A 27,852-nucleotide genomic window follows, 5' to 3' on the forward strand; every position below is an offset into this window, starting at 1 on the left:
TCTTGCTTTCGCTTTATGATGTAAGCTTGCTAGGCAACAAAGTGTCCCTCATGTCAGACAACATCTTGCTTTAGCTTTATGATGTCAGAGCGGCACTGGACCTATTGTCCTTGTGGAAGCTGACCACACAGGAGGATGAGAGATCAGACATCTGTATTCATGACTACAAGCCAAATAGGACGGGGAATGGTAAAAGACTATGAACCACTCAATGCACTGGAGCCTTTTTGAAAGTGGGATGGAGATGGATACAAAAAAGGAGATTATCATTAACAACAATCCATCTTGAGTATCAGAGTCCAACACACAGAGTGCAGGGGAAGAGGCTACATAAGCTTCCTTCCTTCAGAACGTAGCACTATCGTTCTAAAGTGAGATAGTGCATTTCAGCCTCAAAGGCAGCAATTTCCTCAAATGGAACATTGCTAGCACCAGAATATAAAAGCAGGCTTTAGTAGCGTTGGAGGCAGTCAGTCTTTTATTAACTATCATGACCAACACAACGTGATTCATATTACTTCCATCTTGACAAATTGTATTCAGGCACAGACTCCGACTATAAGGTAGTGAGGACATTCTGATGCTGTGAACGTCTTTTTAAAGCTTAAAGGAATGATTGTGAGTTTTGCTTACCATATAAATTGGTAAAATGATGCCGTTTGCCGGAAGACTTCTTTTTTTTTTTTTTCTTCAGTCTCGGCAATGCAGAGAAACTCGGTTGGCAAACACTGCCACTGGTGGTCATACAGTATAATCTGCAGATGGAAAAGTCCACTGTTAGCACATTTACATTAAGCAATAGAAAAAAAATCTTGATTTTTATAAAGGGTAAACAGATCAATACTGTGGAGACTGTATTATTGTGAAAATCAACAGCTCATTAGAAAATAAAATCTCAATTTGTGTTTTTAACCTCCTATACTTCTCTGCACCCATGTCTCATTTGCCAACAGTCTCTAAACAACTGTAGCACGTACATTAGGACGTAGGTAAATAGATCTGTTTGCCATCCAAGTGGCAGCGTACCCTTCTCACTTCATTTGGTTTAGGATATGTTATGCCAGTAGCAAGTAAGCCAGCTGATAAGTTGAGAGGGGGGGTTTGCTACACTTAATGGGAATAATAAAAACTATGAATAGCATAATTACCATCTTCATTTTAGCCAATTGCTACCAGTTCAGCAATAGTGAAGGTCAGACTCCTGTGCTCAAACTTGCGTTTATACACATTTAGAAGTCTCAATAAATGCCATACTTTCTTACATCTTACCATTCTTAGTTTTCAGTTGGGCATCCTGTCTATCCTGCTACTCATTTCATTACCAAGAAAAATGTATCCTACTGCTTGCTAGGTAACCGAGTGGCCTTCATGTCAGACAACATCTTGCTTTCGCTTTATGATGTAAGCTTGCTAGGCAACAAAGTGTCCCTCATGTCAGACAACATCTTGCTTTAGCTTTATGATGTCAGAGCGGCACTGGACCTATTGTCCTTGTGGAAGCTGACCACACAGGAGGATGAGAGATCAGACATCTGTATTCATGACTACAAGCCAAATAGGACGGGGAATGGTAAAAGACTATGAACCACTCAATGCACTGGAGCCTTTTTGAAAGTGGGATGGAGATGGATACAAAAAAGGAGATTATCATTAACAACAATCCATCTTGAGTATCAGAGTCCAACACACAGAGTGCAGGGGAAGAGGCTACATAAGCTTCCTTCCTTCAGAACGTAGCACTATCGTTCTAAAGTGAGATAGTGCATTTCAGCCTCAAAGGCAGCAATTTCCTCAAATGGAACATTGCTAGCACCAGAATATAAAAGCAGGCTTTAGTAGCGTTGGAGGCAGTCAGTCTTTTATTAACTATCATGACCAACACAACGTGATTCATATTACTTCCATCTTGACAACTTGTATTCAGGCACAGACTCCGACTATAAGGTAGTGAGGACATTCTGATGCTGTGAACGTCTTTTTAAAGCTTAAAGGAATGATTGTGAGTTTTGCTTACCATATAAATTGGTAAAATGATGCCGTTTGCCGGAAGACTTCTTTTTTTTTTTTTTCTTCAGTCTCGGCAATGCAGAGAAACTCGGTTGGCAAACACTGCCACTGGTGGTCATACAGTATAATCTGCAGATGGAAAAGTCCACTGTTAGCACATTTACATTAAGCAATAGAAAAAAAATCTTGATTTTTATAAAGGGTAAACAGATCAATACTGTGGAGACTGTATTATTGTGAAAATCAACAGCTCATTAGAAAATAAAATCTCAATTTGTGTTTTTAACCTCCTATACTTCTCTGCACCCATGTCTCATTTGCTAACAGTCTCTAAACAACTGTAGCACGTACATTAGGACGTTGGTAAATAGATCTGTTTGCCATCCAAGTGGCAGCGTACCCTTCTCACTTCATTTGGTTTAGGATATGTTATGCCAGTAGCAAGTAAGCCAGCTGATAAGTTGAGAGGGGGGGTTTGCTACACTTAATGGGAATAATAAAAACTATGAATAGCATAATTACCATCTTCATTTTAGCCAATTGCTACCAGTTCAGCAATAGTGAAGGTCAGACTCCTGTGCTCAAACTTGCGTTTATACACATTTAGAAGTCTCAATAAATGCCATACTTTCTTACATCTTACCATTCTTAGTTTTCAGTTGGGCATCCTGTCTATCCTGCTACTCATTTCATTACCAAGAAAAATGTATCCTACTGCTTGCTAGGTAACCGAGTGGCCTTCATGTCAGACAACATCTTGCTTTCGCTTTATGATGTAAGCTTGCTAGGCAACAAAGTGTCCCTCATGTCAGACAACATCTTGCTTTAGCTTTATGATGTCAGAGCGGCACTGGACCTATTGTCCTTGTGGAAGCTGACCACACAGGAGGATGAGAGATCAGACATCTGTATTCATGACTACAAGCCAAATAGGACGGGGAATGGTAAAAGACTATGAACCACTCAATGCACTGGAGCCTTTTTGAAAGTGGGATGGAGATGGATACAAAAAAGGAGATTATCATTAACAACAATCCATCTTGAGTATCAGAGTCCAACACACAGAGTGCAGGGGAAGAGGCTACATAAGCTTCCTTCCTTCAGAACGTAGCACTATCGTTCTAAAGTGAGATAGTGCATTTCAGCCTCAAAGGCAGCAATTTCCTCAAATGGAACATTGCTAGCACCAGAATATAAAAGCAGGCTTTAGTAGCGTTGGAGGCAGTCAGTCTTTTATTAACTATCATGACCAACACAACGTGATTCATATTACTTCCATCTTGACAAATTGTATTCAGGCACAGACTCCGACTATAAGGTAGTGAGGACATTCTGATGCTGTGAACGTCTTTTTAAAGCTTAAAGGAATGATTGTGAGTTTTGCTCACCATATAAATTGGTAAAATGATGCCGTTTGCCGGAAGACTTCTTTTTTTTTTTTTTCTTCAGTCTCGGCAATGCAGAGAAACTCGGTTGGCAAACACTGCCACTGGTGGTCATACAGTATAATCTGCAGATGGAAAAGTCCACTGTTAGCACATTTACATTAAGCAATAGAAAAAAAATCTTGATTTTTATAAAGGGTAAACAGATCAATACTGTGGAGACTGTATTATTGTGAAAATCAACAGCTCATTAGAAAATAAAATCTCAATTTGTGTTTTTAACCTCCTATACTTCTCTGCACCCATGTCTCATTTGCCAACAGTCTCTAAACAACTGTAGCACGTACATTAGGACGTAGGTAAATAGATCTGTTTGCCATCCAAGTGGCAGCGTACCCTTCTCACTTCATTTGGTTTAGGATATGTTATGCCAGTAGCAAGTAAGCCAGCTGATAAGTTGAGAGGGGGGGTTTGCTACACTTAATGGGAATAATAAAAACTATGAATAGCATAATTACCATCTTCATTTTAGCCAATTGCTACCAGTTCAGCAATAGTGAAGGTCAGACTCCTGTGCTCAAACTTGCGTTTATACACATTTAGAAGTCTCAATAAATGCCATACTTTCTTACATCTTACCATTCTTAGTTTTCAGTTGGGCATCCTGTCTATCCTGCTACTCATTTCATTACCAAGAAAAATGTATCCTACTGCTTGCTAGGTAACCGAGTGGCCTTCATGTCAGACAACATCTTGCTTTCGCTTTATGATGTAAGCTTGCTAGGCAACAAAGTGTCCCTCATGTCAGACAACATCTTGCTTTAGCTTTATGATGTCAGAGCGGCACTGGACCTATTGTCCTTGTGGAAGCTGACCACACAGGAGGATGAGAGATCAGACATCTGTATTCATGACTACAAGCCAAATAGGACGGGGAATGGTAAAAGACTATGAACCACTCAATGCACTGGAGCCTTTTTGAAAGTGGGATGGAGATGGATACAAAAAAGGAGATTATCATTAACAACAATCCATCTTGAGTATCAGAGTCCAACACACAGAGTGCAGGGGAAGAGGCTACATAAGCTTCCTTCCTTCAGAACGTAGCACTATCGTTCTAAAGTGAGATAGTGCATTTCAGCCTCAAAGGCAGCAATTTCCTCAAATGGAACATTGCTAGCACCAGAATATAAAAGCAGGCTTTAGTAGCGTTGGAGGCAGTCAGTCTTTTATTAACTATCATGACCAACACAACGTGATTCATATTACTTCCATCTTGACAACTTGTATTCAGGCACAGACTCCGACTATAAGGTAGTGAGGACATTCTGATGCTGTGAACGTCTTTTTAAAGCTTAAAGGAATGATTGTGAGTTTTGCTTACCATATAAATTGGTAAAATGATGCCGTTTGCCGGAAGACTTCTTTTTTTTTTTTTCTTCAGTCTCGGCAATGCAGAGAAACTCGGTTGGCAAACACTGCCACTGGTGGTCATACAGTATAATCTGCAGATGGAAAAGTCCACTGTTAGCACATTTACATTAAGCAATAGAAAAAAAATCTTGATTTTTATAAAGGGTAAACAGATCAATACTGTGGAGACTGTATTATTGTGAAAATCAACAGCTCATTAGAAAATAAAATCTCAATTTGTGTTTTTAACCTCCTATACTTCTCTGCACCCATGTCTCATTTGCTAACAGTCTCTAAACAACTGTAGCACGTACATTAGGACGTAGGTAAATAGATCTGTTTGCCATCCAAGTGGCAGCGTACCCTTCTCACTTCATTTGGTTTAGGATATGTTATGCCAGTAGCAAGTAAGCCAGCTGATAAGTTGAGAGGGGGGGTTTGCTACACTTAATGGGAATAATAAAAACTATGAATAGCATAATTACCATCTTCATTTTAGCCAATTGCTACCAGTTCAGCAATAGTGAAGGTCAGACTCCTGTGCTCAAACTTGCGTTTATACACATTTAGAAGTCTCAATAAATGCCATACTTTCTTACATCTTACCATTCTTAGTTTTCAGTTGGGCATCCTGTCTATCCTGCTACTCATTTCATTACCAAGAAAAATGTATCCTACTGCTTGCTAGGTAACCGAGTGGCCTTCATGTCAGACAACATCTTGCTTTCGCTTTATGATGTAAGCTTGCTAGGCAACAAAGTGTCCCTCATGTCAGACAACATCTTGCTTTAGCTTTATGATGTCAGAGCGGCACTGGACCAATTGTCCTTGTGGAAGCTGACCACACAGGAGGATGAGAGATCAGACATCTGTATTCATGACTACAAGCCAAATAGGACGGGGAATGGTAAAAGACTATGAACCACTCAATGCACTGGAGCCTTTTTGAAAGTGGGATGGAGATGGATACAAAAAAGGAGATTATCATTAACAACAATCCATCTTGAGTATCAGAGTCCAACACACAGAGTGCAGGGGAAGAGGCTACATAAGCTTCCTTCCTTCAGAACGTAGCACTATCGTTCTAAAGTGAGATAGTGCATTTCAGCCTCAAAGGCAGCAATTTCCTCAAATGGAACATTGCTAGCACCAGAATATAAAAGCAGGCTTTAGTAGCATTGGAGGCAGTCAGTCTTTTATTAACTATCATGACCAACACAACGTGATTCATATTACTTCCATCTTGACAAATTGTATTCAGGCACAGACTCCGACTATAAGGTAGTGAGGACATTCTGATGCTGTGAACGTCTTTTTAAAGCTTAAAGGAATGATTGTGAGTTTTGCTTACCATATAAATTGGTAAAATGATGCCGTTTGCCGGAAGACTTCTTTTTTTTTTTTTTCTTCAGTCTCGGCAATGCAGAGAAACTCGGTTGGCAAACACTGCCACTGGTGGTCATACAGTATAATCTGCAGATGGAAAAGTCCACTGTTAGCACATTTACATTAAGCAATAGAAAAAAAATCTTGATTTTTATAAAGGGTAAACAGATCAATACTGTGGAGACTGTATTATTGTGAAAATGAACAGCTCATTAGAAAATAAAATCTCAATTTGTGTTTTTAACCTCCTATACTTCTCTGCACCCATGTCTCATTTGCTAACAGTCTCTAAACAACTGTAGCACGTACATTAGGACGTAGGTAAATAGATCTGTTTGCCATCCAAGTGGCAGCGTACCCTTCTCACTTCATTTGGTTTAGGATATGTTATGCCAGTAGCAAGTAAGCCAGCTGATAAGTTGAGAGGGGGGGTTTGCTACACTTAATGGGAATAATAAAAACTATGAATAGCATAATTACCATCTTCATTTTAGCCAATTGCTACCAGTTCAGCAATAGTGAAGGTCAGACTCCTGTGCTCAAACTTGCGTTTATACACATTTAGAAGTCTCAATAAATGCCATACTTTCTTTCATCTTAGTTTTCAGTTGGGCATCCTGTCTATCCTGCTACTCATTTCATTACCAAGAAAATGTATCCTACTGCTTGCTAGGTAACCGAGTGGCCTTCATGTCAGACAACATCTTGCTTTAGCTTTATGATGTCAGAGCGGCACTGGACCTATTGTCCTTGTGGAAGCTGACCACACAGGAGGATGAGAGATCAGACATCTGTATTCATGACTACAAGGCAAATAGGACGGGGAATGGTAAAAGACTATGAACCACTCAATGCACTGGAGCCTTTTTGAAAGTGGGATGGAGATGGATACAAAAAAGGAGATTATCATTAACAACAATCCATCTTGAGTATCAGAGTCCAACACACAGAGTGCAGGGGAAGAGGCTACATAAGCTTCCTTCCTTCAGAACGTAGCACTATCGTTCTAAAGTGAGATAGTGCATTTCAGCCTCAAAGGCAGCAATTTCCTCAAATGGAACATTGCTAGCACCAGAATATAAAAGCAGGCTTTAGTAGCGTTGGAGGCAGTCAGTCTTTTATTAACTATCATGACCAACACAACGTGATTCATATTACTTCCATCTTGACAAATTGTATTCAGGCACAGACTCCGACTATAAGGTAGTGAGGACATTCTGATGCTGTGAACGTCTTTTTAAAGCTTAAAGGAATGATTGTGAGTTTTGCTTACCATATAAATTGGTAAAATGATGCCGTTTGCCGGAAGACTTCTTTTTTTTCTTCAGTCTCGGCAATGCAGAGAAACTCGGTTGGCAAACACTGCCACTGGTGGTCATACAGTATAATCTGCAGATGGAAAAGTCCACTGTTAGCACATTTACATTAAGCAATAGAAAAAAAATCTTGATTTTTATAAAGGGTAAACAGATCAATACTGTGGAGACTGTATTATTGTGAAAATCAACAGCTCATTAGAAAATAAAATCTCAATTTGTGTTTTTAACCTCCTATACTTCTCTGCACCCATGTCTCATTTGCTAACAGTCTCTAAACAACTGTAGCACGTACATTAGGACGTTGGTAAATAGATCTGTTTGCCATCCAAGTGGCAGCGTACCCTTCTCACTTCATTTGGTTTAGGATATGTTATGCCAGTAGCAAGTAAGCCAGCTGATAAGTTGAGAGGGGGGGTTTGCTACACTTAATGGGAATAATAAAAACTATGAATAGCATAATTACCATCTTCATTTTAGCCAATTGCTACCAGTTCAGCAATAGTGAAGGTCAGACTCCTGTGCTCAAACTTGCGTTTATACACATTTAGAAGTCTCAATAAATGCCATACTTTCTTACATCTTACCATTCTTAGTTTTCAGTTGGGCATCCTGTCTATCCTGCTACTCATTTCATTACCAAGAAAAATGTATCCTACTGCTTGCTAGGTAACCGAGTGGCCTTCATGTCAGACAACATCTTGCTTTCGCTTTATGATGTAAGCTTGCTAGGCAACAAAGTGTCCCTCATGTCAGACAACATCTTGCTTTAGCTTTATGATGTCAGAGCGGCACTGGACCTATTGTCCTTGTGGAAGCTGACCACACAGGAGGATGAGAGATCAGACATCTGTATTCATGACTACAAGCCAAATAGGACGGGGAATGGTAAAAGACTATGAACCACTCAATGCACTGGAGCCTTTTTGAAAGTGGGATGGAGATGGATACAAAAAAGGAGATTATCATTAACAACAATCCATCTTGAGTATCAGAGTCCAACACACAGAGTGCAGGGGAAGAGGCTACATAAGCTTCCTTCCTTCAGAACGTAGCACTATCGTTCTAAAGTGAGATAGTGCATTTCAGCCTCAAAGGCAGCAATTTCCTCAAATGGAACATTGCTAGCACCAGAATATAAAAGCAGGCTTTAGTAGCGTTGGAGGCAGTCAGTCTTTTATTAACTATCATGACCAACACAACGTGATTCATATTACTTCCATCTTGACAAATTGTATTCAGGCACAGACTCCGACTATAAGGTAGTGAGGACATTCTGATGCTGTGAACGTCTTTTTAAAGCTTAAAGGAATGATTGTGAGTTTTGCTTACCATATAAATTGGTAAAATGATGCCGTTTGCCGGAAGACTTCTTTTTTTTTTTTTTCTTCAGTCTCGGCAATGCAGAGAAACTCGGTTGGCAAACACTGCCACTGGTGGTCATACAGTATAATCTGCAGATGGAAAAGTCCACTGTTAGCACATTTACATTAAGCAATAGAAAAAAAATCTTGATTTTTATAAAGGGTAAACAGATCAATACTGTGGAGACTGTATTATTGTGAAAATCAACAGCTCATTAGAAAATAAAATCTCAATTTGTGTTTTTAACCTCCTATACTTCTCTGCACCCATGTCTCATTTGCCAACAGTCTCTAAACAACTGTAGCACGTACATTAGGACGTAGGTAAATAGATCTGTTTGCCATCCAAGTGGCAGCGTACCCTTCTCACTTCATTTGGTTTAGGATATGTTATGCCAGTAGCAAGTAAGCCAGCTGATAAGTTGAGAGGGGGGGTTTGCTACACTTAATGGGAATAATAAAAACTATGAATAGCATAATTACCATCTTCATTTTAGCCAATTGCTACCAGTTCAGCAATAGTGAAGGTCAGACTCCTGTGCTCAAACTTGCGTTTATACACATTTAGAAGTCTCAATAAATGCCATACTTTCTTACATCTTACCATTCTTAGTTTTCAGTTGGGCATCCTGTCTATCCTGCTACTCATTTCATTACCAAGAAAAATGTATCCTACTGCTTGCTAGGTAACCGAGTGGCCTTCATGTCAGACAACATCTTGCTTTCGCTTTATGATGTAAGCTTGCTAGGCAACAAAGTGTCCCTCATGTCAGACAACATCTTGCTTTAGCTTTATGATGTCAGAGCGGCACTGGACCTATTGTCCTTGTGGAAGCTGACCACACAGGAGGATGAGAGATCAGACATCTGTATTCATGACTACAAGCCAAATAGGACGGGGAATGGTAAAAGACTATGAACCACTCAATGCACTGGAGCCTTTTTGAAAGTGGGATGGAGATGGATACAAAAAAGGAGATTATCATTAACAACAATCCATCTTGAGTATCAGAGTCCAACACACAGAGTGCAGGGGAAGAGGCTACATAAGCTTCCTTCCTTCAGAACGTAGCACTATCGTTCTAAAGTGAGATAGTGCATTTCAGCCTCAAAGGCAGCAATTTCCTCAAATGGAACATTGCTAGCACCAGAATATAAAAGCAGGCTTTAGTAGCGTTGGAGGCAGTCAGTCTTTTATTAACTATCATGACCAACACAACGTGATTCATATTACTTCCATCTTGACAACTTGTATTCAGGCACAGACTCCGACTATAAGGTAGTGAGGACATTCTGATGCTGTGAACGTCTTTTTAAAGCTTAAAGGAATGATTGTGAGTTTTGCTTACCATATAAATTGGTAAAATGATGCCGTTTGCCGGAAGACTTCTTTTTTTTTTTTTTCTTCAGTCTCGGCAATGCAGAGAAACTCGGTTGGCAAACACTGCCACTGGTGGTCATACAGTATAATCTGCAGATGGAAAAGTCCACTGTTAGCACATTTACATTAAGCAATAGAAAAAAAATCTTGATTTTTATAAAGGGTAAACAGATCAATACTGTGGAGACTGTATTATTGTGAAAATCAACAGCTCATTAGAAAATAAAATCTCAATTTGTGTTTTTAACCTCCTATACTTCTCTGCACCCATGTCTCATTTGCTAACAGTCTCTAAACAACTGTAGCACGTACATTAGGACGTAGGTAAATAGATCTGTTTGCCATCCAAGTGGCAGCGTACCCTTCTCACTTCATTTGGTTTAGGATATGTTATGCCAGTAGCAAGTAAGCCAGCTGATAAGTTGAGAGGGGGGGTTTGCTACACTTAATGGGAATAATAAAAACTATGAATAGCATAATTACCATCTTCATTTTAGCCAATTGCTACCAGTTCAGCAATAGTGAAGGTCAGACTCCTGTGCTCAAACTTGCGTTTATACACATTTAGAAGTCTCAATAAATGCCATACTTTCTTACATCTTACCATTCTTAGTTTTCAGTTGGGCATCCTGTCTATCCTGCTACTCATTTCATTACCAAGAAAAATGTATCCTACTGCTTGCTAGGTAACCGAGTGGCCTTCATGTCAGACAACATCTTGCTTTCGCTTTATGATGTAAGCTTGCTAGGCAACAAAGTGTCCCTCATGTCAGACAACATCTTGCTTTAGCTTTATGATGTCAGAGCGGCACTGGACCAATTGTCCTTGTGGAAGCTGACCACACAGGAGGATGAGAGATCAGACATCTGTATTCATGACTACAAGCCAAATAGGACGGGGAATGGTAAAAGACTATGAACCACTCAATGCACTGGAGCCTTTTTGAAAGTGGGATGGAGATGGATACAAAAAAGGAGATTATCATTAACAACAATCCATCTTGAGTATCAGAGTCCAACACACAGAGTGCAGGGGAAGAGGCTACATAAGCTTCCTTCCTTCAGAACGTAGCACTATCGTTCTAAAGTGAGATAGTGCATTTCAGCCTCAAAGGCAGCAATTTCCTCAAATGGAACATTGCTAGCACCAGAATATAAAAGCAGGCTTTAGTAGCATTGGAGGCAGTCAGTCTTTTATTAACTATCATGACCAACACAACGTGATTCATATTACTTCCATCTTGACAAATTGTATTCAGGCACAGACTCCGACTATAAGGTAGTGAGGACATTCTGATGCTGTGAACGTCTTTTTAAAGCTTAAAGGAATGATTGTGAGTTTTGCTTACCATATAAATTGGTAAAATGATGCCGTTTGCCGGAAGACTTCTTTTTTTTTTTTTTCTTCAGTCTCGGCAATGCAGAGAAACTCGGTTGGCAAACACTGCCACTGGTGGTCATACAGTATAATCTGCAGATGGAAAAGTCCACTGTTAGCACATTTACATTAAGCAATAGAAAAAAAATCTTGATTTTTATAAAGGGTAAACAGATCAATACTGTGGAGACTGTATTATTGTGAAAATCAACAGCTCATTAGAAAATAAAATCTCAATTTGTGTTTTTAACCTCCTATACTTCTCTGCACCCATGTCTCATTTGCTAACAGTCTCTAAACAACTGTAGCACGTACATTAGGACGTAGGTAAATAGATCTGTTTGCCATCCAAGTGGCAGCGTACCCTTCTCACTTCATTTGGTTTAGGATATGTTATGCCAGTAGCAAGTAAGCCAGCTGATAAGTTGAGAGGGGGGGTTTGCTACACTTAATGGGAATAATAAAAACTATGAATAGCATAATTACCATCTTCATTTTAGCCAATTGCTACCAGTTCAGCAATAGTGAAGGTCAGACTCCTGTGCTCAAACTTGCGTTTATACACATTTAGAAGTCTCAATAAATGCCATACTTTCTTTCATCTTAGTTTTCAGTTGGGCATCCTGTCTATCCTGCTACTCATTTCATTACCAAGAAAATGTATCCTACTGCTTGCTAGGTAACCGAGTGGCCTTCATGTCAGACAACATCTTGCTTTAGCTTTATGATGTCAGAGCGGCACTGGACCTATTGTCCTTGTGGAAGCTGACCACACAGGAGGATGAGAGATCAGACATCTGTATTCATGACTACAAGCCAAATAGGAGGGGGAATGGTAAAAGACTATGAACCACTCAATGCACTGGAGCCTTTTTGAAAGTGGGATGGAGATGGATACAAAAAAGGAGATTATCATTAACAACAATCCATCTTGAGTATCAGAGTCCAACACACAGAGTGCAGGGGAAGAGGCTACATAAGCTTCCTTCCTTCAGAACGTAGCACTATCGTTCTAAAGTGAGATAGTGCATTTCAGCCTCAAAGGCAGCAATTTCCTCAAATGGAACATTGCTAGCACCAGAATATAAAAGCAGGCTTTAGTAGCATTGGAGGCAGTCAGTCTTTTATTAACTATCATGACCAACACAACGTGATTCATATTACTTCCATCTTGACAAATTGTATTCAGGCACAGACTCCGACTATAAGGTAGTGAGGACATTCTGATGCTGTGAACGTCTTTTTAAAGCTTAAAGGAATGATTGTGAGTTTTGCTTACCATATAAATTGGTAAAATGATGCCGTTTGCCGGAAGACTTCTTTTTTTTTTTTTTCTTCAGTCTCGGCAATGCAGAGAAACTCGGTTGGCAAACACTGCCACTGGTGGTCATACAGTATAATCTGCAGATGGAAAAGTCCACTGTTAGCACATTTACATTAAGCAATAGAAAAAAAATCTTGATTTTTATAAAGGGTAAACAGATCAATACTGTGGAGACTGTATTATTGTGAAAATCAACAGCTCATTAGAAAATAAAATCTCAATTTGTGTTTTTAACCTCCTATACTTCTCTGCACCCATGTCTCATTTGCTAACAGTCTCTAAACAACTGTAGCACGTACATTAGGACGTAGGTAAATAGATCTGTTTGCCATCCAAGTGGCAGCGTACCCTTCTCACTTCATTTGGTTTAGGATATGTTATGCCAGTAGCAAGTAAGCCAGCTGATAAGTTGAGAGGGGGGGTTTGCTACACTTAATGGGAATAATAAAAACTATGAATAGCATAATTACCATCTTCATTTTAGCCAATTGCTACCAGTTCAGCAATAGTGAAGGTCAGACTCCTGTGCTCAAACTTGCGTTTATACACATTTAGAAGTCTCAATAAATGCCATACTTTCTTTCATCTTAGTTTTCAGTTGGGCATCCTGTCTATCCTGCTACTCATTTCATTACCAAGAAAATGTATCCTACTGCTTGCTAGGTAACCGAGTGGCCTTCATGTCAGACAACATCTTGCTTTAGCTTTATGATGTCAGAGCGGCACTGGACCTATTGTCCTTGTGGAAGCTGACCACACAGGAGGATGAGAGATCAGACATCTGTATTCATGACTACAAGGCAAATAGGACGGGGAATGGTAAAAGACTATGAACCACTCAATGCACTGGAGCCTTTTTGAAAGTGGGATGGAGATGGATACAAAAAAGGAGATTATCATTAACAACAATCCATCTTGAGTATCAGAGTCCAACACACAGAGTGCAGGGGAAGAGGCTACATAAGCTTCCTTCCTTCAGAACGTAGCACTATCGTTCTAAAGTGAGATAGTGCATTTCAGCCTCAAAGGCAGCAATTTCCTCAAATGGAACATTGCTAGCACCAGAATATAAAAGCAGGCTTTAGTAGCGTTGGAGGCAGTCAGTCTTTTATTAACTATCATGACCAACACAACGTGATTCATATTACTTCCATCTTGACAAATTGTATTCAGGCACAGACTCCGACTATAAGGTAGTGAGGACATTCTGATGCTGTGAACGTCTTTTTAAAGCTTAAAGGAATGATTGTGAGTTTTGCTTACCATATAAATTGGTAAAATGATGCCGTTTGCCGGAAGACTTCTTTTTTTTTTTTTTCTTCAGTCTCGGCAATGCAGAGAAACTCGGTTGGCAAACACTGCCACTGGTGGTCATACAGTATAATCTGCAGATGGAAAAGTCCACTGTTAGCACATTTACATTAAGCAATAGAAAAAAAATCTTGATTTTTATAAAGGGTAAACAGATCAATACTGTGGAGACTGTATTATTGTGAAAATCAACAGCTCATTAGAAAATAAAATCTCAATTTGTGTTTTTAACCTCCTATACTTCTCTGCACCCATGTCTCATTTGCTAACAGTCTCTAAACAACTGTAGCACGTACATTAGGACGTAGGTAAATAGATCTGTTTGCCATCCAAGTGGCAGCGTACCCTTCTCACTTCATTTGGTTTAGGATATGTTATGCCAGTAGCAAGTAAGTCAGCTGATAAGTTGAGAGGGGGGGTTTGCTACACTTAATGGGAATAATAAAAACTATGAATAGCATAATTACCATCTTCATTTTAGCCAATTGCTACCAGTTCAGCAATAGTGAAGGTCAGACTCCTGTGCTCAAACTTGCGTTTATACACATTTAGAAGTCTCAATAAATGCCATACTTTCTTACATCTTACCATTCTTAGTTTTCAGTTGGGCATCCTGTCTATCCTGCTACTCATTTCATTACCAAGAAAAATGTATCCTACTGCTTGCTAGGTAACCGAGTGGCCTTCATGTCAGACAACATCTTGCTTTCGCTTTATGATGTAAGCTTGCTAGGCAACAGAGTGTCCCTCATGTCAGACAACATCTTGCTTTAGCTTTATGAGGTCAGAGCGGCACTGGACCAATTGTCCTTGTGGAAGCTGACCACACAGGAGGATGAGAGATCAGACATCTGTATTCATGACTACAGGGCAAATAGGAGGTGGAATGGTAAAAGACTATGAACCACTCAATGCACTGGAGCCTTTTTGAAAGTGGGATGGAGATGGATACAAAAAAGGAGATTATCTTTAACAACAATCCATCTTGAGTATCAGAGTCCAACACACAGAGTGCAGGGGAAGAGGCTACATAAGCTTCCTTCCTTCAGAACGTAGCACTATCGTTCTAAAGTGAGATAGTGCATTTCAGCCTCAAAGGCAGCAATTTCCTCAAATGGAACATTGCTAGCACCAGAATATAAAAGCAGGCTTTAGTAGCGTTGGAGGCAGTCAGTCTTTTATTAACTATCATGACCAACACAACGTGATTCATATTACTTCCATCTTGACAAATTGTATTCAGGCACAGACTCCGACTATAAGGTAGTGAGGACATTCTGATGCTGTGAACGTCTTTTTAAAGCTTAAAGGAATGATTGTGAGTTTTGCTTACCATATAAATTGGTAAAATGATGCCGTTTGCCGGAAGACTTCTTTTTTTTTTTTTCTTCAGTCTCGGCAATGCAGAGAAACTCGGTTGGCAAACACTGCCACTGGTGGTCATTCAGTATAATCTGCAGATGGAAAAGTCCACTGTTAGCACATTTACATTAAGCAATAGAAAAAAAAACTTGATTTTTATAAAGGGTAAACAGATCAATACTGTGGAGACTGTATTATTGTGAAAATCAACAGCTCATTAGAAAATAAAATCTCAATTTGTGTTTTTAACCTCCTATACTTCTCTGCACCCATGTCTCATTTGCTAACAGTCTCTAAACAACTGTAGCACGTACATTAGGACGTAGGTAAATAGATCTGTTTGCCATCCAAGTGGCAGCGTACCCTTCTCACTTCATTTGGTTTAGGATATGTTATGCCAGTAGCAAGTAAGACAGCTGATAAGTTGAGAGGGGGGGTTTGCTACACTTAATGGGAATAATAAAAACTATGAATAGCATAATTACCATCTTCATTTTAGCCAATTGCTACCAGTTCAGCAATAGTGAAGGTCAGACTCCTGTGCTCAAACTTGCGTTTATACACATTTAGAAGTCTCAATAAATGCCATACTTTCTTTCATCTTAGTTTTCAGTTGGGCATCCTGTCTATCCTGCTACTCATTTCATTACCAAGAAAATGTATCCTACTGCTTGCTAGGTAACCGAGTGGCCTTCATGTCAGACAACATCTTGCTTTAGCTTTATGATGTCAGAGCGGCACTGGACCTATTGTCCTTGTGGAAGCTGACCACACAGGAGGATGAGAGATCAGACATCTGTATTCATGACTACAAGGCAAATAGGAGGGGGAATGGTAAAAGACTATGAACCACTCAATGCACTGGAGCCTTTTTGAAAGTGGGATGGAGATGGATACAAAAAAGGAGATTATCATTAACAACAATCCATCTTGAGTATCAGAGTCCAACACACAGAGTGCAGGGGAAGAGGCTACATAAGCTTCCTTCCTTCAGAACGTAGCACTATCGTTCTAAAGTGAGATAGTGCATTTCAGCCTCAAAGGCAGCAATTTCCTCAAATGGAACATTGCTAGCACCAGAATATAAAAGCAGGCTTTAGTAGCGTTGGAGGCAGTCAGTCTTTTATTAACTATCATGACCAACACAACGTGATTCATATTACTTCCATCTTGACAAATTGTATTCAGGCACAGACTCCGACTATAAGGTAGTGAGGACATTCTGATGCTGTGAACGTCTTTTTAAAGCTTAAAGGAATGATTGTGAGTTTTGCTTACCATATAAATTGGTAAAATGATGCCGTTTGCCGGAAGACTTCTTTTTTTTTTTTTTCTTCAGTCTCGGCAATGCAGAGAAACTCGGGTGGCAAACACTGCCACTGGTGGTCATTCAGTATAATCTGCAGATGGAAAAGTCCACTGTTAGCACATTTACATTAAGCAATAGAAAAAAAATCTTGATTTTTATAAAGGGTAAACAGATCAATACTGTGGAGACTGTATTATTGTGAAAATCAACAGCTCATTAGAAAATAAAATCTCAATTTGTGTTTTTAACCTCCTATACTTCTCTGCACCCATGTCTCATTTGCTAACAGTCTCTAAACAACTGTAGCACGTACATTAGGACGTAGGTAAATAGATCTGTTTGCCATCCAAGTGGCAGCGTACCCTTCTCACTTTATTTGGTTTAGGATATGTTATGCCAGTAGCAAGTAAGACAGCTGATAAGTTGAGAGGGGGGGTTTGCTACACTTAATGGGAATAATAAAAACTATGAATAGCATAATTACCATCTTCATTTTAGCCAATTGCTACCAGTTCAGCAATAGTGAAGGTCAGACTCCTGTGCTCAAACTTGCGTTTATACACATTTAGAAGTCTCAATAAATGCCATACTTTCTTACATCTTACCATTCTTAGTTTTCAGTTGGGCATCCTGTCTAGCCTGCTACTCATTTCATTACCAAGAAAAATGTATCCTACTGCATGCTAGGTAACCGAGTGGCCTTCATCTCAGACAACATCTTGCTTTCGCTTTATGATGTAAGCTTGCTAGGCAACAGAGTGTCCCTCATGTCAGACAACATCTTGCTTTAGCTTTATGATGTCAGAGCGGCACTGGACCAATTGTCCTTGTGGAAGCTGACCACACAGGAGGATGAGAGATCAGACATCTGTATTCATGACTACAAGGCAAATAGGAGGGGGAATGGTAAAAGACTATGAACCACTCAATGCACTGGAGCCTTTTTGAAAGTGGGATGGAGATGGATACAAAAAAGGAGATCATCATTAACAACAATCCATCTTGAGTATCAGAGTCCAACACACAGAGTGCAGGGGAAGAGGCTACATAAGCTTCCTTCCTTCAGAACGTAGCACTATCGTTCTAAAGTGAGATAGTGCATTTCAGCCTCAAAGGCAGCAATTTCCTCAAATGGAACATTGCTAGCACCAGAATATAAAAGCAGGCTTTAGTAGCGTTGGAGGCAGTCAGTCTTTTATTAACTATCATGACCAACACAACGTGATTCATATTACTTCCATCTTGACAAATTGTATTCAGGCACAGACTCAGACTATAAGGTAGTGAGGACATTCTGATGCTGTGAACGTCTTTTTAAAGCTTAAAGGAATGATTGTGAGTTTTGCTTACCATATAAATTGGTAAAATGATGCCGTTTTTCGGAAGACTTCTTTTTTTTCTTCAGTCTCGGCAATGCAGAGAAACTCGGTTGGCAAACACTGCCACTGGTGGTCATTCAGTATAATCTGCAGATGGAAAAGTCCACTGTTAGCACATTTACATTAGGCAAAAGAAAAAAAATCTTTATTTTTATAAAGGGTAAACAGATCAATACTGTGGAGACTGTATTATTGTGAAAATCAACAGCTCATTAGAAAATAAAATCTCAATTTGTGTTTTTAACCTCCTATACTTCTCTGCACCCATGTCTCATTTGCTAACAGTCTCTAAACAACTGTAGCACGTACATTAGGACGTAGGTAAATAGATCTGTTTGCCATCCAAGTGGCAGCGTACCCTTCTCACTTCATTTGGTTTAGGATATGTTATGCCAGTAGCAAGTAAGACAGCTGATAAGTTGAGAGGGGGGGTTTGCTACACTTAATGGGAATAATAAAAACTATGAATAGCATAATTACCATCTTCATTTTAGCCAATTGCTACCAGTTCAGCAATAGTGAAGGTCAGACTCCTGTGCTCAAACTTGCGTTTATACACATTTAGAAGTCTCAATAAATGCCATACTTTCTTTCATCTTAGTTTTCAGTTGGGCATCCTGTCTATCCTGCTACTCATTTCATTACCAAGAAAATGTATCCTACTGCTTGCTAGGTAACCGAGTGGCCTTCATGTCAGACAACATCTTGCTTTAGCTTTATGATGTCAGAGCGGCACTGGACCTATTGTCCTTGTGGAAGCTGACCACACAGGAGGATGAGAGATCAGACATCTGTATTCATGACTACAAGGCAAATAGGAGGGGGAATGGTAAAAGACTATGAACCACTCAATGCACTGGAGCCTTTTTGAAAGTGGGATGGAGATGGATACAAAAAAGGAGATTATCATTAACAACAATCCATCTTGAGTATCAGAGTCCAACACACAGAGTGCAGGGGAAGAGGCTACATAAGCTTCCTTCCTTCAGAACGTAGCACTATCGTTCTAAAGTGAGATAGTGCATTTCAGCCTCAAAGGCAGCAATTTCCTCAAATGGAACATTGCTAGCACCAGAATATAAAAGCAGGCTTTAGTAGCGTTGGAGGCAGTCAGTCTTTTATTAACTATCATGACCAACACAACGTGATTCATATTACTTCCATCTTGACAAATTGTATTCAGGCACAGACTCCGACTATAAGGTAGTGAGGACATTCTGATGCTGTGAACGTCTTTTTAAAGCTTAAAGGAATGATTGTGAGTTTTGCTTACCATATAAATTGGTAAAATGATGCCGTTTGCCGGAAGACTTCTTTTTTTTTTTTTTCTTCAGTCTCGGCAATGCAGAGAAACTCGGGTGGCAAACACTGCCACTGGTGGTCATTCAGTATAATCTGCAGATGGAAAAGTCCACTGTTAGCACATTTACATTAAGCAATAGAAAAAAAATCTTGATTTTTATAAAGGGTAAACAGATCAATACTGTAGAGACTGTATTATTGTGAAAATCAACAGCTCATTAGAAAATAAAATCTCAATTTGTGTTTTTAACCTCCTATACTTCTCTGCACCCATGTCTCATTTGCTAACAGTCTCTAAACAACTGTAGCACGTACATTAGGACGTAGGTAAATAGATCTGTTTGCCATCCAAGTGGCAGCGTACCCTTCTCACTTCATTTGGTTTAGGATATGTTATGCCAGTAGCAAGTAAGCCAGCTGATAAGTTGAGAGGGGGGGGTTTGCTACACTTAATGGGAATAATAAAAACTATGAATAGCATAATTACCATCTTCATTTTAGCCAATTGCTACCAGTTCAGCAATAGTGAAGGTCAGACTCCTGTGCTCAAACTTGCGTTTATACACATTTAGAAGTCTCAATAAATGCCATACTTTCTTACATCTTACCATTCTTAGTTTTCAGTTGGGCATCCTGTCTATCCTGCTACTCATTTCATTACCAAGAAAAATGTATCCTACTGCTTGCTAGGTAACCGAGTGGCCTTCATGTCAGACAACATCTTGCTTTCGCTTTATGATGTAAGCTTGCTAGGCAACAAAGTGTCCCTCATGTCAGACAACATCTTGCTTTAGCTTTATGATGTCAGAGCGGCACTGGACCTATTGTCCTTGTGGAAGCTGACCACACAGGAGGATGAGAGATCAGACATCTGTATTCATGACTACAAGGCAAATAGGAGGGGGAATGGTAAAAGACTATGAACCACTCAATGCACTGGAGCCTTTTTGAAAGTGGGATGGAGATGGATACAAAAAAGGAGATTATCATTAACAACAATCCATCTTGAGTATCAGAGTCCAACACACAGAGTGCAGGGGAAGAGGCTACATAAGCTTCCTTCCTTCAGAACGTAGCACTATCGTTCTAAAGTGAGATAGTGCATTTCAGCCTCAAAGGCAGCAATTTCCTCAAATGGAACATTGCTAGCACCAGAATATAAAAGCAGGCTTTAGTAGCATTGGAGGCAGTCAGTCTTTTATTAACTATCATGACCAACACAACGTGATTCATATTACTTCCATCTTGACAAATTGTATTCAGGCACAGACTCCGACTATAAGGTAGTGAGGACATTCTGATGCTGTGAACGTCTTTTTAAAGCTTAAAGGAATGATTGTGAGTTTTGCTTACCATATAAATTGGTAAAATGATGCCGTTTGCCGGAAGACTTTTTTTTTTTTTTTTCTTCAGTCTCGGCAATGCAGAGAAACTCGGTTGGCAAACACTGCCACTGGTGGTCATACAGTATAATCTGCAGATGGAAAAGTCCACTGTTAGCACATTTACATTAAGCAATAGAAAAAAAATCTTGATTTTTATAAAGGGTAAACAGATCAATACTGTGGAGACTGTATTATTGTGAAAATCAACAGCTCATTAGAAAATAAAATCTCAATTTGTGTTTTTAACCTCCTATACTTCTCTGCACCCATGTCTCATTTGCTAACAGTCTCTAAACAACTGTAGCACGTACATTAGGACGTAGGTAAATAGATCTGTTTGCCATCCAAGTGGCAGCGTACCCTTCTCACTTCATTTGGTTTAGGATATGTTATGCCAGTAGCAAGTAAGCCAGCTGATAAGTTGAGAGGGGGGGTTTGCTACACTTAATGGGAATAATAAAAACTATGAATAGCATAATTACCATCTTCATTTTAGCCAATTGCTACCAGTTCAGCAATAGTGAAGGTCAGACTCCTGTGCTCAAACTTGCGTTTATACACATTTAGAAGTCTCAATAAATGCCATACTTTCTTACATCTTACCATTCTTAGTTTTCAGTTGGGCATCCTGTCTATCCTGCTACTCATTTCATTACCAAGAAAAATGTATCCTACTGCTTGCTAGGTAACCGAGTGGCCTTCATGTCAGACAACATCTTGCTTTCGCTTTATGATGTAAGCTTGCTAGGCAACAAAGTGTCCCTCATGTCAGACAACATCTTGCTTTAGCTTTATGATGTCAGAGCGGCACTGGACCAATTGTCCTTGTGGAAGCTGACCACACAGGAGGATGAGAGATCAGACATCTGTATTCATGACTACAAGCCAAATAGGACGGGGAATGGTAAAAGACTATGAACCACTCAATGCACTGGAGCCTTTTTGAAAGTGGGATGGAGATGGATACAAAAAAGGAGATTATCATTAACAACAATCCATCTTGAGTATCAGAGTCCAACACACAGAGTGCAGGGGAAGAGGCTACATAAGCTTCCTTCCTTCAGAACGTAGCACTATCGTTCTAAAGTGAGATAGTGCATTTCAGCCTCAAAGGCAGCAATTTCCTCAAATGGAACATTGCTAGCACCAGAATATAAAAGCAGGCTTTAGTAGCATTGGAGGCAGTCAGTCTTTTATTAACTATCATGACCAACACAACGTGATTCATATTACTTCCATCTTGACAAATTGTATTCAGGCACAGACTCCGACTATAAGGTAGTGAGGACATTCTGATGCTGTGAACGTCTTTTTAAAGCTTAAAGGAATGATTGTGAGTTTTGCTTACCATATAAATTGGTAAAATGATGCCGTTTGCCGGAAGACTTCTTTTTTTTTTTTTTCTTCAGTCTCGGCAATGCAGAGAAACTCGGTTGGCAAACACTGCCACTGGTGGTCATACAGTATAATCTGCAGATGGAAAAGTCCACTGTTAGCACATTTACATTAAGCAATAGAAAAAAAATCTTGATTTTTATAAAGGGTAAACAGATCAATACTGTGGAGACTGTATTATTGTGAAAATCAACAGCTCATTAGAAAATAAAATCTCAATTTGTGTTTTTAACCTCCTATACTTCTCTGCACCCATGTCTCATTTGCTAACAGTCTCTAAACAACTGTAGCACGTACATTAGGACGTAGGTAAATAGATCTGTTTGCCATCCAAGTGGCAGCGTACCCTTCTCACTTCATTTGGTTTAGGATATGTTATGCCAGTAGCAAGTAAGCCAGCTGATAAGTTGAGAGGGGGGGTTTGCTACACTTAATGGGAATAATAAAAACTATGAATAGCATAATTACCATCTTCATTTTAGCCAATTGCTACCAGTTCAGCAATAGTGAAGGTCAGACTCCTGTGCTCAAACTTGCGTTTATACACATTTAGAAGTCTCAATAAATGCCATACTTTCTTACATCTTACCATTCTTAGTTTTCAGTTGGGCATCCTGTCTATCCTGCTACTCATTTCATTACCAAGAAAAATGTATCCTACTGCTTGCTAGGTAACCGAGTGGCCTTCATGTCAGACAACATCTTGCTTTCGCTTTATGATGTAAGCTTGCTAGGCAACAAAGTGTCCCTCATGTCAGACAACATCTTGCTTTAGCTTTATGATGTCAGAGCGGCACTGGACCAATTGTCCTTGTGGAAGCTGACCACACAGGAGGATGAGAGATCAGACATCTGTATTCATGACTACAAGCCAAATAGGACGGGGAATGGTAAAAGACTATGAACCACTCAATGCACTGGAGCCTTTTTGAAAGTGGGATGGAGATGGATACAAAAAAGGAGATTATCATTAACAACAATCCATCTTGAGTATCAGAGTCCAACACACAGAGTGCAGGGGAAGAGGCTACATAAGCTTCCTTCCTTCAGAACGTAGCACTATCGTTCTAAAGTGAGATAGTGCATTTCAGCCTCAAAGGCAGCAATTTCCTCAAATGGAACATTGCTAGCACCAGAATATAAAAGCAGGCTTTAGTAGCATTGGAGGCAGTCAGTCTTTTATTAACTATCATGACCAACACAACGTGATTCATATTACTTCCATCTTGACAAATTGTATTCAGGCACAGACTCCGACTATAAGGTAGTGAGGACATTCTGATGCTGTGAACGTCTTTTTAAAGCTTAAAGGAATGATTGTGAGTTTTGCTTACCATATAAATTGGTAAAATGATGCCGTTTGCCGGAAGACTTTTTTTTTTTTTTCTTCAGTCTCGGCAATGCAGAGAAACTCGGTTGGCAAACACTGCCACTGGTGGTCATACAGTATAATCTGCAGATGGAAAAGTCCACTGTTAGCACATTTACATTAAGCAATAGAAAAAAAATCTTGATTTTTATAAAGGGTAAACAGATCAATACTGTGGAGACTGTATTATTGTGAAAATCAACAGCTCATTAGAAAATAAAATCTCAATTTGTGTTTTTAACCTCCTATACTTCTCTGCACCCATGTCTCATTTGCTAACAGTCTCTAAACAACTGTAGCACGTACATTAGGACGTAGGTAAATAGATCTGTTTGCCATCCAAGTGGCAGCGTACCCTTCTCACTTCATTTGGTTTAGGATATGTTATGCCAGTAGCAAGTAAGCCAGCTGATAAGTTGAGAGGGGGGGTTTGCTACACTTAATGGGAATAATAAAAACTATGAATAGCATAATTACCATCTTCATTTTAGCCAATTGCTACCAGTTCAGCAATAGTGAAGGTCAGACTCCTGTGCTCAAACTTGCGTTTATACACATTTAGAAGTCTCAATAAATGCCATACTTTCTTTCATCTTAGTTTTCAGTTGGGCATCCTGTCTATCCTGCTACTCATTTCATTACCAAGAAAATGTATCCTACTGCTTGCTAGGTAACCGAGTGGCCTTCATGTCAGACAACATCTTGCTTTAGCTTTATGATGTCAGAGCGGCACTGGACCTATTGTCCTTGTGGAAGCTGACCACACAGGAGGATGAGAGATCAGACATCTGTATTCATGACTACAAGGCAAATAGGAGGGGGAATGGTAAAAGACTATGAACCACTCAATGCACTGGAGCCTTTTTGAAAGTGGGATGGAGATGGATACAAAAAAGGAGATTATCATTAACAACAATCCATCTTGAGTATCAGAGTCCAACACACAGAGTGCAGGGGAAGAGGCTACATAAGCTTCCTTCCTTCAGAACGTAGCACTATCGTTCTAAAGTGAGATAGTGCATTTCAGCCTCAAAGGCAGCAATTTCCTCAAATGGAACATTGCTAGCACCAGAATATAAAAGCAGGCTTTAGTAGCGTTGGAGGCAGTCAGTCTTTTATTAACTATCATGACCAACACAACGTGATTCATATTACTTCCATCTTGACAAATTGTATTCAGGCACAGACTCCGACTATAAGGTAGTGAGGACATTCTGATGCTGTGAACGTCTTTTTAAAGCTTAAAGGAATGATTGTGAGTTTTGCTTACCATATAAATTGGTAAAATGATGCCGTTTGCCGGAAGACTTCTTTTTTTTTTTTTTCTTCAGTCTCGGCAATGCAGAGAAACTCGGTTGGCAAACACTGCCACTGGTGGTCATACAGTATAATCTGCAGATGGAAAAGTCCACTGTTAGCACATTTACATTAAGCAATAGAAAAAAAATCTTGATTTTTATAAAGGGTAAACAGATCAATACTGTGGAGACTGTATTATTGTGAAAATCAACAGCTCATTAGAAAATAAAATCTCAATTTGTGTTTTTAACCTCCTATACTTCTCTGCACCCATGTCTCATTTGCTAACAGTCTCTAAACAACTGTAGCACGTACATTAGGACGTAGGTAAATAGATCTGTTTGCCATCCAAGTGGCAGTGTACCCTTCTCACTTCATTTGGTTTAGGATATGTTATGCCAGTAGCAAGTAAGCCAGCTGATAAGTTGAGAGGGGGGGTTTGCTACACTTAATGGGAATAATAAAAACTATGAATAGCATAATTACCATCTTCATTTTAGCCAATTGCTACCAGTTCAGCAATAGTGAAGGTCAGACTCCTGTGCTCAAACTTGCGTTTATACACATTTAGAAGTCTCAATAAATGCCATACTTTCTTACATCTTACCATTCTTAGTTTTCAGTTGGGCATCCTGTCTATCCTGCTACTCATTTCATTACCAAGAAAAATGTATCCTACTGCTTGCTAGGTAACCGAGTGGCCTTCATGTCAGACAACATCTTGCTTTCGCTTTATGATGTAAGCTTGCTAGGCAACAAAGTGTCCCTCATGTCAGACAACATCTTGCTTTAGCTTTATGATGTCAGAGCGGCACTGGACCAATTGTCCTTGTGGAAGCTGACCACACAGGAGGATGAGAGATCAGACATCTGTATTCATGACTACAAGCCAAATAGGACGGGGAATGGTAAAAGACTATGAACCACTCAATGCACTGGAGCCTTTTTGAAAGTGGGATGGAGATGGATACAAAAAAGGAGATTATCATTAACAACAATCCATCTTGAGTATCAGAGTCCAACACACAGAGTGCAGGGGAAGAGGCTACATAAGCTTCCTTCCTTCAGAACGTAGCACTATCGTTCTAAAGTGAGATAGTGCATTTCAGCCTCAAAGGCAGCAATTTCCTCAAATGGAACATTGCTAGCACCAGAATATAAAAGCAGGCTTTAGTAGCATTGGAGGCAGTCAGTCTTTTATTAACTATCATGACCAACACAACGTGATTCATATTACTTCCATCTTGACAAATTGTATTCAGGCACAGACTCCGACTATAAGGTAGTGAGGACATTCTGATGCTGTGAACGTCTTTTTAAAGCTTAAAGGAATGATTGTGAGTTTTGCTTACCATATAAATTGGTAAAATGATGCCGTTTGCCGGAAGACTTCTTTTTTTTTTTTTTCTTCAGTCTCGGCAATGCAGAGAAACTCGGTTGGCAAACACTGCCACTGGTGGTCATACAGTATAATCTGCAGATGGAAAAGTCCACTGTTAGCACATTTACATTAAGCAATAGAAAAAAAATCTTGATTTTTATAAAGGGTAAACAGATCAATACTGTGGAGACTGTATTATTGTGAAAATCAACAGCTCATTAGAAAATAAAATCTCAATTTGTGTTTTTAACCTCCTATACTTCTCTGCACCCATGTCTCATTTGCTAACAGTCTCTAAACAACTGTAGCACGTACATTAGGACGTAGGTAAATAGATCTGTTTGCCATCCAAGTGGCAGCGTACCCTTCTCACTTCATTTGGTTTAGGATATGTTATGCCAGTAGCAAGTAAGCCAGCTGATAAGTTGAGAGGGGGGGTTTGCTACACTTAATGGGAATAATAAAAACTATGAATAGCATAATTACCATCTTCATTTTAGCCAATTGCTACCAGTTCAGCAATAGTGAAGGTCAGACTCCTGTGCTCAAACTTGCGTTTATACACATTTAGAAGTCTCAATAAATGCCATACTTTCTTTCATCTTAGTTTTCAGTTGGGCATCCTGTCTATCCTGCTACTCATTTCATTACCAAGAAAATGTATCCTACTGCTTGCTAGGTAACCGAGTGGCCTTCATGTCAGACAACATCTTGCTTTAGCTTTATGATGTCAGAGCGGCACTGGACCTATTGTCCTTGTGGAAGCTGACCACACAGGAGGATGAGAGATCAGACATCTGTATTCATGACTACAAGGCAAATAGGACGGGGAATGGTAAAAGACTATGAACCACTCAATGCACTGGAGCCTTTTTGAAAGTGGGATGGAGATGGATACAAAAAAGGAGATTATCATTAACAACAATCCATCTTGAGTATCAGAGTCCAACACACAGAGTGCAGGGGAAGAGGCTACATAAGCTTCCTTCCTTCAGAACGTAGCACTATCGTTCTAAAGTGAGATAGTGCATTTCAGCCTCAAAGGCAGCAATTTCCTCAAATGGAACATTGCTAGCACCAGAATATAAAAGCAGGCTTTAGTAGCGTTGGAGGCAGTCAGTCTTTTATTAACTATCATGACCAACACAACGTGATTCATATTACTTCCATCTTGACAAATTGTATTCAGGCACAGACTCCGACTATAAGGTAGTGAGGACATTCTGATGCTGTGAACGTCTTTTTAAAGCTTAAAGGAATGATTGTGAGTTTTGCTTACCATATAAATTGGTAAAATGATGCCGTTTGCCGGAAGACTTCTTTTTTTTTTTTTTCTTCAGTCTCGGCAATGCAGAGAAACTCGGTTGGCAAACACTGCCACTGGTGGTCATACAGTATAATCTGCA

General features: G+C 39.6%; 1 long non-coding RNA gene across 1 annotated transcript; it reads right to left on the reverse strand.

Annotated features, from left to right (window-relative positions):
* Positions 1-691: 691 nt before the first annotated feature.
* LOC146776020 (uncharacterized) lies at positions 692-27,835 on the reverse strand. The gene is made up of 21 exons (XR_014972170.1): positions 27,726-27,835; positions 26,418-26,539; positions 25,037-25,158; positions 23,732-23,850; positions 22,351-22,472; positions 20,971-21,091; positions 19,589-19,710; positions 18,287-18,402; positions 16,906-17,027; positions 15,599-15,719; positions 14,218-14,339; positions 12,910-13,031; positions 11,602-11,723; positions 10,221-10,342; positions 8,840-8,961; positions 7,465-7,580; positions 6,157-6,278; positions 4,777-4,897; positions 3,396-3,517; positions 2,015-2,136; positions 692-755 (listed from the first exon to the last, which is right to left on the reverse strand). It is a non-coding gene; the product is annotated as an uncharacterized LOC146776020 (long non-coding RNA).
* Positions 27,836-27,852: the final 17 nt, after the last annotated feature.

This window comes from Triturus cristatus, chromosome 12, assembly GCF_964204655.1.
Source record: "Triturus cristatus chromosome 12, aTriCri1.1, whole genome shotgun sequence".
Taxonomy (NCBI): Eukaryota; Metazoa; Chordata; class Amphibia; order Caudata; family Salamandridae; genus Triturus; species Triturus cristatus.